Consider the following 16,086-nt stretch of genomic DNA (forward strand, 5'->3'; position numbering starts at 1 on the left):
TTGCTAATATCTTATTTAAGATTTTAGCATCAATATTCATTAAGGAGATTGGTCTATAATTTTCTTTCTCAGTTTTCGATCTACCTGGTTTAGGTATCAGTACCATGTCTGTGTCATAAAAGGAGTTTGGTAGGACTCCTTCATCCCCTATTTTTTCAAATAATTTATATAACATTGGGGCTAATTGTTGCATTTATCTTTTTCTTTGAACTTTTGTTGCTATTCCTTCATTTCAGTCATGTCCAACTCTTTGTGATCCCAACTGGATGTTCCTGATGACTTTTACACTGGAGTACTGGAAGCTAGGCCTATGCCATTTGATTGGCAACAGCTGCAAGTAGGACTGCCTCCCCTCAGTCTTCCAAGGGGAAGCCTCTGTGTTAGGGACAACAATAAACAGCCTGACCATTAGACTTCTCTAGTTTACCTGTACTTGTTTGGGAGTTGAAGTCTGAGTAAAAGCCATCAGGAACAACAAGCCAAGTTAGGGAAGAAAATTATATCAACATTTTTGATGAGTCTCAGGAATTCTTAATTTTGTTTATGTATTATGGATGCTTTTGCTACTTTGGACTCTTAGAAAGTTCTAAAATGCTAGGAATGCAAAAAGAAACCAATTATATCAAAAGACAATTAACAAAATATTTTTTAAAAACAAATTCAAAGTTAAGTAAGTAAACAGGTTAAGAACTCTTGCCTTGGACCTTTATTTTCCATTCTTTTATGTTTTCCAATTCGATGTCTTTTTGCTTTGATCCTCCTCTTTGCTTCAGTTTTTGTCCCATCATCCTAGTAACATTGTGCCTTTTGCTATGTCACAGAGAGACAGAGTGTATCTGAGAAACGGTGCAGTGTTTTCAATGACCTCAACTCCTCCCTGAAATAATCTTGCTTTTTAACATTAATGTTCTTCTGACTGTGAATTGTGGAATAAAACAATCTCTGAAGAATTATCATCCAAAGGAGAATGGGGGGATGCATGGTGGGCATAAATAGATTGCAGCATATTATTAGAACAATGAAATGTGGTATAAATGATAATCATAAAACAGAAGGTGGGCAGGTAGTTTAGCAAGAGTGAGAGATGATAGATGGACAGTAAGGATGCTTTCCTAGGACTTATATACTGTCAAGAGATTACGGCATGTAGAATGGACCCTCTAATAGATTTATGGCAGGATCTGGATGAGAATTGCTACATAATGAGTAGGCATCCTTGGATAAGAGTATCCATATCTGTGAGATCACAAATCCATTGAGTCTATTTTGGTTAAACTATTGCTGACTTTTGCACAATACCTTGAACAAACCCTTTTGTTCCTGAACCATCATCGTTTATCTGATTTTTTTCCCCCCAATATATAGTACAGTGAGAAGGACTCTGCTACACTTCTTCCTCTCCTATCTAGTCCACTTATCTATGTTGAGTTATGAGCCCTCTGGGCCTGGCCAAGTATTCTATAGGCCAAAATATTCTATCCCTAATCAGTAACCAGACTTTAAACCTGGAACAATATGCATACTACTTATTCCATCAAAGGAGAATTAAATTACCCATAGATACCATTATCCATAGCTGAGAGTGGCATTCTATTCATAACACAGCCCTAAAAAAGTTTCCTTCTCTGACCAATACTCAAAGATATATTATCTGAGAAAATTTAGGCTCCTGGTCCAAAAGGATAATTAGATATGGAAACTGGCTTCTATTATTTTTATTAAAGCTTTTATTTACGAAACATACGCATGGATAATTTTTCCAACATTGATCCTTGCATATCTTTTGTTCCAAATTTTTCCTCCTTCCCCTCTACCCCCTCCCCTAGATAGCAGGTAGTCCAATACATGTTAAATATGTTAAAATATTATTTAAATCCAATATATGTATATATATATATATATTTATGCAATCATCTTGCTGCACAAGAAAAATCAGAACAAGAAGGTAAACAAAATGTAAGCAGACACAATAGAAAGAGTGAAAATGCCATGTTGTGGTCCACACTCAGTTCCCATAGTTCTCTCTCTGGGTGTAGATGGCTCTCTTCATCAGAAGATTATTGGAACTGGTCTGAATCATCTCATTGTTGAGAAGAGCCACATCCAACAGAATATCATTGTATAATTTTCTGGTTGCCATGTACAAGAATCTCCTGGTTCTGATCATTTCACTTAGCATCAGTTCATGTAAGTGTCTCCAGGCCTCTCTAAAATCATCCTCCTGATTGTTTCTTACAGAACAGTAATATTCCATAACAGTCACATACCATAACTTATTCAGCCATTCTGCAATTGATTGGCATCCACTCGGTTTCCAGTTTCTTGCCACTACAAAGTGGGCTGCCACAAAAATTTTTGCACATGTGGGTCCCTTCCCCCCTTTAAGATCTCTTTGAGATATAAATCCAATAGAAGCACTGCTGGATCTGCTGCACAGTTTTTATAGCCCTTTGGGCATAATTCCACATTGCTCTCCAGAATGGTTGGATTCATTCACAATTCCAAGAATGTATCAGTGTCCCAGTTTTCCCACATTCCCTCCAACATTTGTCATTATCTTTTCCTGTCATCTTAGCCAATCTGAAAGGAGTGTAGTGGTATCTCAGAGTTGTCTTAATTTGCATTTCTCTGATTAATAGTGATTTAGAGCACCTTTTCATATGACTAGAAATTTCTTCATCTGAAAATTGTCTCTTCATATCTTTTGACCATTTATCAATTGGAGAATGGCTTGAATTCTTATAAATTTGAGTCAATTCTCTATATATTTTAGAAATGAGGCCTTTATCAGAATGTAAATGTAAATGTAAAAAATGTTTTCACAATTTATTTTTTCCTTTCTAGGCTTGTCTGCATTAGTTTTGTTGGTACAAAAATTTTTTCAACTTAATGCAATCAAAATTATTTATTTGGTGTATAGTAATGAATTCCAGTTCTTCTTTGGTCACAAATTCTTTCCTTCTCCACAGATCTGAGAAGTAAACTATCCTATGTTCTTCTAATTTATTTATAATCTCGTTCTTTATGTCTAAATCATGGACCCATTTTGACCTTATCTTGGTGTATGGTGTTAAATGTGGATCAATGCCTAGTTTCTTCCATACTAATTTCCCAGCATTTTTTATCAAATAGTGAGTTCTTATCCCCAAAGCTGGGATCTTTGGGTTTGTCAAGCACTAGATTGCTATAGTCATTGATTATTTTGTCCTGTGATCCTAACCTATTCCACTGATCGACTACTCAATTTTTAGCCAGTACCAAATGGTTTTGATGACCACTGCTTTATAATATAGTTTTAAGTCTGGCACAGCTAGGCCACCTTCATTGATAATTTTTTTCATTAATTCCCTGGAAATTATTGACCTTTTGTTCTTCCAGATGAACTTTGTTATTGTTTTTTTCTAGGTCTATAAAATAATTTCTTGGGAGTTTGATTAGTATAGCACTGAACAAGTAGATTAGTTTAAATATTATTGTCATTTTTGTTGTATTTGTTTGACCTACTTATGAGCACTTGATATTTTTCCAGTTGTTTAGATCTGACTTTATTTGTGTAGAAGAGACTGACTTTTAGGGAAAAGCCTCTGTCTATAAATGAGTCTATCAATCAACAATCCAGACTAGGTATTGGTGATACAAATATAAAAGTGAAACAGTCTATGATTTTCATGATTTTCATGGAACTCATATTCTTTTGAGGAAATAATGCACGTTCATATATATGTGTATTATATACATATATGTGTATGTATATATACAAATATATATATATCTGTTTGTGTATGTGTGTATATATATATATATATGACTTTTATATCTGGGTATATATGAGGTTCTACTCACAAGATCTCCACCTCTGGACTCAAATGGATTGGGTCTCAACCTGGGATAGCCTGAATCCTAAAAAAAAAGAGGAGTCACACTTGTTCTTGAACTCTCTGAAGTGTTGCCCTGTGGCCCCAGGATTCGGGGGGCAGTCTCTCAAAGAAAACTTAGAAATGGCTTTTGGATAGAGTTTCTTCTACAATGGATGAATAAGATCACTTCCAGAAAAGGTACTGACCATTGTACAAGGTGATAGAAAGTTACAGGACAGCTCTTTGTTCCTCTATCACGAAGTAAATGCTTTAAACACAAAAGATTCATACATATTCATGAACAAATATTTAAAATATAAAATGATAACTCATCAGTTCTGTTCTAGGGGAATAAGAGAAAGTAATATGTATTCCTTAAGAGCCTACTTTGTATCAGGTATTTTATAAATATTATGTCATTTGATATTCACAAAAACCTAGGAGGTAGGTGCCATTATTATCTACATTTTATAGTTAAGGTAACTAAGTGACTTACCTAAGGTTGCATAGCTAATAAGTGATTATTATATATTCCTAGGAAGTGAAGATTCCCAGAAGAGAGACTTTTAGGATGCTGATATTTCATATTCACTTAGGATCTGTACTGTCTCAATAACTTACAAAGGTCCTTTTCTTCTGGACAGCCAGGTGTGGCTTGGGGCTTCATTCTTTCAGCTTCAGCATCCTCCTGGTAATGGCTATCCTCTCTTTTAACAATGGGATAATGCAAGAATCATATCCTGCTGGGCAACCAGCCCTAACATAGAAACATGAGTCATCTCAAACACAGAGGTAGCTGCTGAGGCTAGAAATCTCCATTTCTCCAGATCACCATTCAGTGAGCTATGCTCTGGAAAGCAATACAAAGCAGAAAAAGCAGCCAAGGACTTGAGTCCCCATTTTAGACTCACCTAGGCCAGTTCACATTAATGGCCCAGTGTCATGTATTCACTCTGGGCTGCCAAAGCTGTTGGATGGGGTCCTAGGGAGGAAGGGAAGGAGAGAAATTTTCTTCTCTCACCTTGCTGAAAGTCCAAAGGAAAGATACATCCCCTAAAGCTCTGGTCCATTCAGAGGGATTCAGAGCTTTTCTATCGCTCTTATAAGCTACTAAGAGAATAGTGCCTCCTGGCTGTATTGCCAGTTATTTTTGATACATAAATATATTCCAGAGATCAACTAAGAACTGTCAGCAAGGTTCCGAGCATGGGAAAGATCAAAACTCATGGTTAACTCCATCATCTCTAATAAATATGCTAAATAAAGAACTAGCAAAGTCAAGAAAGTAAAGATGGCACTAGAATTTAACCCAGGGAACAGAGATAATGGGAGAGAGGCAGAGATAATCACTTCATACCTTTTGTTCTGAGAACAAAATAAAATGAAAACTACTGTTGCTTCCACTGCTCAACTACCCTATTCATCATCTTTGTGATTTCACCCTTTCCTAATTATCTATCTCCAGTATATGTTGTGCTGTTTTCCCCTATTTAGAATGTAGGCTCCTTGAAGGTAGAGACTGTTTCTTCTAAAAATAAAGAAGCATTAATGAGCTCAGAGTGCTGGGGTGCTCTGTCCATTGCTTTTCCATCCATGTACATGGTCTAATGCAGGTTCAGTCCTGAGGAAGTCTGGTCTCTAATGATAGAGATTAGATTTCCCTTTTTCTCACTCCAGCTCCTAAAAACTCCTTCTTAGCATGCTAAAAGTTTCAGTTTTATCTCATGTCTAAGGTCTCCTCCAAAGGGTAGTATTATTTTCCTCATTTTACAAATAGGGAAACTGATGTGGAAGGAAGTTAATGACTTGCCTAGCATCACACAGCTGGTACATGTCTGAGGCAAGATTCAAACGTAGGCCTTTCTGTCTCCAATTTCAGTAATCTGTTCACTATATATACCACTAGAAGAGGCACTGCCCCAAAGCCCTGAATAGATGTTAAGTTGTTTATAGCATAGTAGCAAGCTTTAGGCCAAGGGATCTTAATCATATTTTGTGTCTTGGTCCCCATGAGCAGTCTGGTGGGGCCTGTGTATCCCTTCTTGAAATGACATGTTTAAATATATAAAATAAAATACATAGGATTCCAAAGGAAAACCCTATACTGAAATAGTCGTGTGTGTGTGTGTGTGTGTGTGTGTGTGTGTGTGTGTGTGTAAGTTCATAGACTCCAGCTTAAGAACTGTTTTAGGACCTAGGGATTGACACAAAAGAGTTAATAGTTAAATCAGACATTCAGGCCATGAACTTACAATGGTACCCTTGTTCTTTGTTTTGCCAAGAAACTCTTTATGAACTAATAACCACTTGTGGGCAGGGACAAGCCCCTGGGCTCTGGGAAATTTATATATTGTTTTTCAGAGTCTAGCCAAGACCATGAGATCAACCTTGTATCTCTATAAAAATGGGCTCAATAAATCTTCAAAGTTAGCCGCAGTATATGCCAGATTCCTTTACCCCTCTTTCATTGTACTTTGCCCTTTCAATCAATTACAGTGCGCAGAGATCTCAAGACATAGATCTGGGAACAGAAGTAACAAATAACTCCTTTCTTCCCCACCAGTTTCGGCTTGAGAATTTTCCTCCCATCTTCCGGAAGAAAAGTGGTAAAAGACTACTGACGTACATCAGAACTGGGACATTTTGGGCAGAAAAGGGGAATGCTGGGGAGATGTCTTTGTTGCTGCACCCTCATGAACTGATCTGAGACCACAGAAGTGTCTATCCCATCTTCTAAGAGAAACCTTTCCTAAATGCTAATGCTTTCCCTCTGTTGGTTATGTCCAGTTTATCCTGGATATATCTCATTTGTACATAATTGGTTGAATGCTGCTTCCCCATCAGACTGGGAGATCATTGAGGACAGGAACTGCCTTTTGCCCATCTCTGTAACCCCAAAACTTAGTACAAGGTCTGCCACATAATAGGTACTTAACAAATGTTGATTGATTGATTGATTATACATAGTAGTTTGAATGTGGTCTCTCCCCTGCCTCCCTCCACTTCCAGACTGTGATCTCTTTGGGGGCAGAGATTCTCTTTTGTTTTTCTCTGTACCCCCAGAGTTTGTGCCTGGCACACAGTATTTGCCTATAGACTGGCTGGTACAGGCCCACCTTGAGACACAGACTTTAAGATCTGCAAACTCTATAAGCTTTTCTGAGACTCCAGGTAGCTGTAGAGACGATTCTTCTTAAAAACATCTCATTTGGATGCGTAAGTTTTACGTATGGGCTTTTTCCTTTTGTTTTGTGGATGTCGACTTACCACAAAATCATTCACTTAAGACATCATCAGCTTCCAACTGTTTGGGAAATATGGACTGGAGAGATTGATCATCTTTCTTTTGCATTTATCCCTACAAATGTACAATGATACTAATTCATGGAGTCACTGGCAAAGAGATGATAGATGGACCCCTAAAGAGCTGATAAGCTCACCAAGAGAGAGGATGTAGAGAGAAAAGAGAGCCCTGGAGCTCTATTCATGGATAGGAAACAAGTATTTTGAGGATAATTCTGTAAAGGAGGCTGAGAAGCATCAATCCTACACATAGGGAGAGCAGGAATGGAGGGACTGTCCAGAAGGAAGGTGTGGTAACTAGGACCAAGTGAAGGATAAAGGCAAAGGACATGGCTTTCTGTAATGAGAATCTCATTGGTTACCTTGGAGAAAGAAGATTCAATTAAGTAGTAGAGATAGAAGCCAGAATGAAAAAAGATGAGTGAGTGGGAGGTGAGAAAGTAGAGAAACCGTGTAGACAGCTGATTCTTCCAATTAGGCTGTGAAAGTTAGGAGAGACTTTGGACCCTGGCTTGAGGAGATAGTAGGACCCAAGTGAAGGAAGATTATGGGACTAGCTTATCACCGGTGATATTCCACCCTCATGATGTATGGTCAGCACTCCTGACATGGGAAGTGATGAGAAAGAGAGAGCTGATGCATGTGTGTGACGAAGAGATGACTCTGCCTCTGAACTCCTCTCCCCAGGAGGAGGAAGCCTTTCCATCTCTCTACCCCCAAATCATTAAGAGAATATACTTTATTAGTCTAGAGACTGGAAGTGCTTCCCTTTTCCTGTTTTTTGCTGTTCAGTCTGATTTTCAATTGTGTCCAACTCTTCATAATCCCACTGAGATTTTCTTGTCAAGGATGCTGAAGTAGTTTGCCATTTCCTTCTCTGGTGTGTTTTTTCAAATGAGGAAATTGAGGCAGAGAGTGAAATGACTTTTCCAGAATTACACAGCTAGTGAGTGTCTGAGGCCAGCTTTGAACTCATCTTCCTGATTAGGCTAATCCTAAAATATTCGAGAGACTGTGTGAGGGCTAAACGGGCTCTCCTGGGTGATTGTTCCCTTGGATACTTCTACCTACTCTGTGACTCTGAATGCTGATGGAGTTTTAATCCCCTGGATCCAGGATATGAATCTGGGCTCCTGACCTGTGCTTGTTGACATTCCTCCTCCTCTTCTTCCCAACCAGACAACATCTCTAAGCTCTCCTTGTCCAGGTCTGGTATTTGGGGTGATCAGAATGTGTCTCAGTTTAGTTGCCATGGTGACACTAGCATTTTTTTACTGATGACTAGATTGAAGAGACTAAGGGAGGAGGACTCATTCTGGGAAGTGGGGAGATGGGAGGAGTATGTGTGGGGGATGAAGAGTTAATTCTGCCTCTTTCTTTTCCCAAGGACTCCTCTTTGTTATCGCATCTCTTTGCCAGTGCCTTGGAACTATTCACAATTTGACCTGGTCCATCCCTTTGGTGCCAGAAATTGTGAATTGTGAAGAGGCAGTATCCCACAGTCAGTTAAATTGTGTTTAATAAGTGCCTACTATGTGGCAAGCACTGGGTAATATTACTTGGGATACAAAAGCAAATGTGAAATAAACTCTGCCCTCAAGGAATTTACAGTCTAGCTAGGGGGACAATATATACATAATATACAAAGTAGAAACAAGATCATTTTGAGAGAGAGGCATTAGCAGTGGGAGGAGGGGGGGAGCAGTGATGGCAAGTGGTCAGGAAAGGCTTCATAAATTTAGAAACTGGCTTTTAAACTGAGCTTTAAAGGAAACCAAGTATTTTAAGAGAGAGAGAAGTTAGGAGGAAGTGCATTCCAGGCAAGGAGGTGGAGTGCCAAATACAACAGATCAGTTTGGCCAAACCGATGACTACGTGAAGGGAAATGATGTGTAAGAAGGCTAGGAAAGCAGGGTCTGGCTATGAATGACTTTCTGGAGTAAAAAAAAAAGTTTCTATTTGTTACTAGAGGTATTAAGACACTTAAAAGATTTATTGGGTAGGAGAGTGACATGGTAATACCTATGCTTTAGGAAAGATTTTTGGTAGCTGTGGGGAAGATGGATTGGAATGGGGAGAGATTTGAAACAGGGAACCCAACTAGGAGTCATTGCAAGGATGAAGTGATGAGATTCTGTGTGTGATTGCATACTTGTAAAATAGGACCCCAACTAGGAAGTCATTGCAATGGTGCAAGAATGAAATGAGAACAACTTAGCATTCTCACCCTCTGTTATTTGCTTGCATTTTGTTTTCTTTCTCAGTTTTTCTTTTTCTTCTTTCTTGATCTGATTTTTCTTGTGCAGCAGGATAAGTGAATAAATACATATACATAAATTGGACTTAACATGTATTTTAATATAGTTAACATGCATTGGACTCCTTGCCAGCTAGGGGAGAGGGTGGGGGGAAGGAGGGAAAAATTTGGAACAGAAAAATTTTGCAAGGATTAGTGTTGAAAAAATTACCCATGTATATGTTTTGTAAATATAAAGCTTTAATTAAAATTAAATAAAAAGTGAAAAAAAGAATGAAGTGAGGAGGTTCTGAACTGGGGGTGTATATGTGTGGCTATATATACGTAAATAAGGAGACAGATGCATGAGATATTGTGCAGTTAATTGACCCAGTATGGAGGGAAGTTTAGACAGGAGCTAAGAAAGACTACAACTTGCAAATCTAGGTGACTAGAATGACAATTATTTCCTGGACAGAAACAGGGAAGTTTGGAAGATGGGTGAGTGTGGGGAGGAAGACAGTAAGCAGCTACCCATATCAGGTGCTAGGTCAGTGTTTGTTGAATTAAACCACATAGAAAGTAACTGACTAAGGATTATGGTGTGGAGGCTTCAACCACATGGTCCACAATCCTAATGGGAACATCAATAATAGGATGAGCAGACAAGAGGATAATCCCTACAGATTGGGGGGCCCAGGCATATTTCCCTTGTATTAATGTTTATTAAATTTGAGGTGAACTGATCCTATGAACCTAGGAACTTTCAGGGCTCCTCGCAGGTATCTCTGCCTCCCCCCCCCCCAAGCCTGATCTCTGGCCAGTTTCTTTAGACTGGATAGTATTGGCTGAGGTTGCATACCTACGGAAAAAAGGATGAAGGGAGTTGGATAGGGAGGGAAGGGAAGTCATCAAAAGCCATGATCCTTACCCTGAATTTTCCCAATCACTTTAAGGTTTTAAAAATACTGCCTCCCTACCTGCAGCTCTCTTAATTAAAGAAGCACCTGGGCTTCTCTCCCCCTTCCGCCTCCCCTGCCTCTCCATCCCCTCTCCGTTCCTGCTCCTGCAGATACCGCCTGCCACCTCCCTCCCTTTCTGCCTCTCTCCCTGGCTCCAAGGTCACCACTCAGCAGGCTTTGATAAATGTCATCTTTTTTTGAAAGCCGCTTCGGAAAGAGGAGATTTGACTGCAGTGAAACCGAACAGGGAGCTGGGAGCAGCCTTCCTGTAGTGACCTGAGCTTGGTTCCCAGCACGGCCCTGACTGTGTAGACACCCTCAGTCCCTGGGTCCCGGCCTCTGCCTCCTCCTTCCCTCTCTCCCCCTCCCTCTCCCTCTCCCTGCCTCCAATCCCCTTTGTCTTCTGCCTGTTGTCTCCTGGCTGGTTACTAAAGGTCCCCGAGAACCCCTACTGCTTTGGGGGCGGGAGCCCTCTCTGCTCTGCTAGCAGTGGGCCGCTGATTAGTGCAGGGAATAAATAACAGCAAGCTAATTATCTCCCTGATTGCTGCTTGCCTTTACTAACGAGACGGGGCTGGAGTGGTGGTGCAGCAGGCTGATACTATTCCAAGCCTGCTTCTTAGTTAGGATGGGGAAATTTCCATCCCTTTTCGGTCTCCCTTTCTTGGTGTCTCATGGAGGCAGACACCCTCTTTTCCTCGAGCCCCTGAGTCTCTCTGCTTTCCATTTCATGCCATTTATTTCAGACATTCTCAGTTGGTCCAAGGGAATCTTCATCATGACCATGACAGGGACCCATTCTATCCTGGATAACGCTTTTAGGAAGGCCCCTGATTGAGAGATGAGGCTTTGAGGGACTGGAGCTGCAGAGCGCTGTAGACTTTATACCGTTTCTTCAGCCCGTGTTATAGGACATTCCCATGGATTGAGAGCCAGCATGGCGTCATGCGACCTAGGTTACTCTTTGGGCTCCGCCACTAACCTACTTGTGTGACCATGATATTTTGTTCTGTCTTCTGGGGTCTTAATTGGAAAACGAGGGGGATAAGCAAGGAGACCTGGGGGGCTCCTTGGAGCCCTGACATTTGATGATCCCTATTCTTTCATTTTTCTCCACCTGGGCCCTTTGGTTTGTAAAGTTCCAAGCTCATCAATTTGCTCACTTGATCAGACTGAGCTAGTCCTTATCCCCATATGACATTCCTCTCCTTCTACCAATCAATGCTCCCCATCTCCCCCTCTTTCAGTCATGAAGACTTATCCAGAGCAAAGAAGGCTGGGAACTCCCTCTCTGACTCAGGAAGATTTCAAAGAGTCTGAGGTCTGAGATCCTGAGAGAGTAGCTATCAGTAGGAAACTGGCAGGAGGATAGGGAAATTGGGACCGGGGAAATGGTGGTATGATATTTATGGACATGAATTGCCCTGCTCTATCTCTCTCCAGGCAGCAGTCCATATGCAAACCCATGATAGGAAAATGAGGAGCTCTTCCCTTGCTGCTCCTCTGTGGTATTATGGATCTGCGCCACCAATACATAATGTGGAAGAAGTTCAACCAATAGAATTGGCAGAGAGGGAAAAAATATTTACTACTTTTAAGGCACTATGCTAAGTGCTTTACAATTACTACCTCATTTGATCTTCCCAACAACACTTGGAGGTAAGTGCTATTAGTATCCCCATTTTACAGATGAAGAAACTGAGTTGGACACAGGCTAACCTGTCCAGGATCAGACTTCAGCTAGTACTTGTCCAAGCCTAGATGCAAATCCAGGTCTGCCCACCTCCAGGTCCAGAGCCCTATCCACTGTGCCACCCAGCCTCCTCTAAGGCAGCTGAGTCACCGAGGGAGCTGAAGCACAAATCATTCTTGACATTTCTGTTCTCAACATTTCTGTTTTCAGACAATTAATCCTGATACAACAGAGCAAGACAAAGAACAGTTTGAGAGGAGGTGGGACCAGCAATGGGCAAAATGGCACTTGGAAAACCAGAGCTTTTAACAGACTCAGACATGAATTCCGTATCACCCATTCAAGAGATTTCCAAGACTGACTGAGGGGTTAAAAACTTTCTGTTTGACGCTTGCTTTACCTCTGGTTTGCTGTATGGTTTTAGGTAAGTCTCTTGTTCTTTCCAGACTGATTTCCCCATGGAGGTGGCAGCTAGGTGGTATGGTAGATAAACTGCTAGACCTGGGTCAGGAAGATCCCAGTTCAAATCCTATCTTTAATATGCTTTGCCTCTGTTATGATTCATTAGCCTTGGTTTCCTCATCTGTAAAATGTGGGTAATAATAGCACCAACCTCTCAGGACTATGATGAGGAAATAAGATGTAAAGCTTTTTTAAGGTGATATAGCAATGCTGGCTAGTCTTAACTACACATAGACAGAGTAGTCCCTATTTCCACCCACTTGACAAGAATGATATGAAGAGAAAATGAGAAAGCAGGTTTGTTAAAGTGTTATATAAATCCAAATGGATATTATTTTAATTGCTCAATAAGTCTGAATGTATATCATAATAACATCTGGTCCTGTTAGTAATGACATTAGAAAAATCTATTATTAGGATTTAGTAAAATTCAAAGACTCACAGAATAGTTAGAACTAAAGGGAATTTTAGAGATCTGGTGGCCTAAATTCCTCTTCAAGGAAACTGAGGGCAAAGGAGGAAAGAAGAACTATTTAATCTTAGGGCATTTAAAAAAACTAGTAGACTGGGTTTGCTGTGCCATGATTAGTGATCTCTGGAAGATCATAAAAAGGTAGGGTGGTGGTGCTGTATGTAGAATGGGAGAAAGACAAATGACCCAACTTCCCCAAAAGAAAGAAAAAATGGAGTATGTAAACAATAAGCTACTCAATCTGCAAACAATAGGCTTATAGTTTGATTTCTGGCAAAATTCTAGAATGTTTTATTAAAGGGAAGGTTTGTGAACATCTAGGAAAGAAAGTAGTGATTACTAAGCAACAAAATAGCTTCATCATGAATAGGTCATGACATAATTTTTTTCCTTTTCTTCATTTCCTTTCTGACAAGACTGGTAGATCAGAGGAATGCTGTTCCTACACTTTACCTAGAGTTTTAGCAAAGCAAAGTTTTTTATATCATTATTGTGAAAAAAGAGGCCAGATGAAGGTACAATTAGGTAGAGTCAAAACTAGTTTAATGATTGGGCCAAAAAAGCATTTGATTAAGGTTTGATTTTGAATTGGAAGCATATCTATTGCCACAAGGATCTGTATTCAGCTTTGTGCTATTTGACTTTTTCAATAGCATAGATAAAGGCTAATCAATTTTGCTGAGGACACAAATCTGAAAGGGATAGCTAAGTTGTTGGATATATGAGTCAGGATCAAAACAAAATTAGTCTATGACATGAGACTCAATCTAATGAAATTGGATTGAACAGGAATAAATGTAAAATCTTAATACTTAGGTTTAAAAATCACAAATAAAATGGAAGTGGTGGTGAAGTATGAGGAGATTTTGTTTTGATACAACCAGGTCAGTCACAGGAGATTGAACCAATTGGCCTAGGTCAGACACACTTATGAGATTTTTTTGTTTTGTTTTGGAAAATTATTTTTCATGAAAATATTTTTGTTAATGTACAATGGTTTTATCATCATATTTAAATTAATAAGTAATTTTTAAAAAATGTATCAGTTGTAATTTCTGATACAGTAAATATAAATAGATATATCCCACATAAATAAAAGCCTTCTAGGGCTCTCAATAATTTTTAAGAGTGTAAAGGTATAATCTACATTAAATTGCTTGTCTTCTCAAGGAAAGGAAAAAGGGAAGATAGAGGGAAGAAATTTAAGACTCAGAATATTTTTAAATGAATATTAAATTATTTTACAATTAAAATATATACATTAAAAAATTTCCCCCCAAAAAAAGAGTGTAAAGGAGTCCTGAGACCAAAATTTTTGAAACTTTTATCCTCTACTAGTATAGAAAGGGAACTTGTCTATACCTTCTAACAACCTTAGTCTTAATCCATTTCTTTATCAATTTTATTTCTATCAAATGACAACTCTTTTAGCAGCTCAGGGTTATGAGATAACACCTGGACTATTATCCCATTATCTGATAGAAAGATTAAAAAACAACACAGTCCCTATCCTCAGAAATATTTTTTAATAACTCTGGTATAAATATGTTGAGTATATCGAAGGATTCTCAAAGTCATTGTATCAAAATAAATGAAGTTAGGCTTTTTGCATTCATTAATTCCTTCACCAAACATATATTAAGAACTTACCAAATGGAATACCCAGAGGTCTGGGAATGGGCCTTAACCAGGACTTATAGAGACTTCCCAAATTCACTTCAATCAACAATGCATGGAGGTGAGGGAGGCAGAGAGGAGAGTGCACTTGCTTCAGAGTCCAGGATCATTGTCCTGGAGAGCCTGAAGGACAGAATTCATTCTGAGCTGTTGGGAGATGGGAGAATATGGCATCCTATCCAGTCATCTGCCAGAATAACAGGGTCTGAGTAATAGAACTATATTGCCATCTGCCTGGCCCCAATGCACAACAGCTTCCCTTCTTCCCCTCTTACTCAGAGAATAAAGGTAAAATGTTAACATTACTGCTTGAAAATGTGTGACAATCTAAGATCTCTATTACTATGTAGACCTAACTTTCCTTCCTTGGCCACCAATCTCCAATGTGATTTATATACTTTTCCCCTTCCCACCTCAGCTAGTAGAATATAAACTCTGAGGACAGGGACTGTCACACATTTATATTTCTATCCTGAGCATCTGGGCACAGTGTCTAGAACATAAGAAATGCTTAATAAATGCTTATTGATCATTACTTAATAGATCTAGACTCAACTACGTCTTGGACAGTGAGTGACATTCCTGAGAACCTACAGCTAAATTTACTGAAGTAATTTGAATAGTAGCAAACCAAGACTTATCTTCCCTTCCCTGCCTATACCCATCCCATCCCTGCTCTGTGACTATTAATGAGAACAAGTTCTGGGAGAGTTCTGGCCAGATCAATCCAACCCAAGGTATTCAGTTTGGACTGGATCAATTTGGGCAGCAGCAAAGGAAATTTTCACTGGGCGGGTTCCATCTGATACTTCCAAAATACTCAGAGTGGATGGGGAGGATCGAAATCAAGCATTGTTTTATTTGGAAACTCAAAAAACTTTAAACAAGTTGGGCAGATTGCTATTCTGAGTTAAAATTATTATGTAAAGTTCTTATAGCATCTGGGGATGGGGGAGGAAAGGAGTGATGGTGGTAGAGTTGCTTAGCAGGATGGGCAAAGTTGGAGGATACAGGACTTTTGAGGAATTATTGTTTGTAACACCACTAAGGGAGACTCTGGCAGGGCTAGGAAAGAGGTAAAGTTTAGCAAGTGTATTCTTACAAAAATACAGTCTCTCCCACAATCTCTAAGGTTAGATTGAAGTTTAGATGTAAAACCTGAAGAAGGAATTTGTGACATATAGAAACAGGCCACGGGAGCTCTAAAATTTAAGAGGAACTAAAAAACAAAAATAAAACCCTTCTTGAATAAAATGAACCTCAGCCAGCCTCAGAGTGTAATAATGGTTTTGAGAATCTATACCCCCCAGGACAGCTTCTGATCAGCAGCATCCTCTCCAGGAGCTGAATGCTTATCTGCAAGTATGGGTTTTTATCTTTTCCCCCAAGAATCAGAGCGGTTCTTATGAAACTCACTATGAAAC

General features: G+C 39.4%; 1 protein-coding gene across 2 annotated transcripts in view; it reads left to right on the top strand.

Moving 5' to 3' along the window:
- Window positions 1-16,086, top strand: part of GPR61 (G protein-coupled receptor 61) — a 77,459-nt gene that overhangs the window by 40,226 nt on the left and 21,147 nt on the right. For both annotated transcript variants that reach the window (XM_074262910.1, XM_074262912.1), the window contains exons 2-3: window positions 11,802-12,017; window positions 12,262-12,475. The gene's annotated coding sequence lies outside the window, so the exon portion shown is untranslated. The remainder of the gene's footprint in view (window positions 1-11,801; window positions 12,018-12,261; window positions 12,476-16,086) is intronic.

The sequence above is a fragment of the Sminthopsis crassicaudata genome, chromosome 4 (assembly GCF_048593235.1).
Source record: "Sminthopsis crassicaudata isolate SCR6 chromosome 4, ASM4859323v1, whole genome shotgun sequence".
In the NCBI taxonomy this organism is placed as follows: Eukaryota; Metazoa; Chordata; class Mammalia; order Dasyuromorphia; family Dasyuridae; genus Sminthopsis; species Sminthopsis crassicaudata.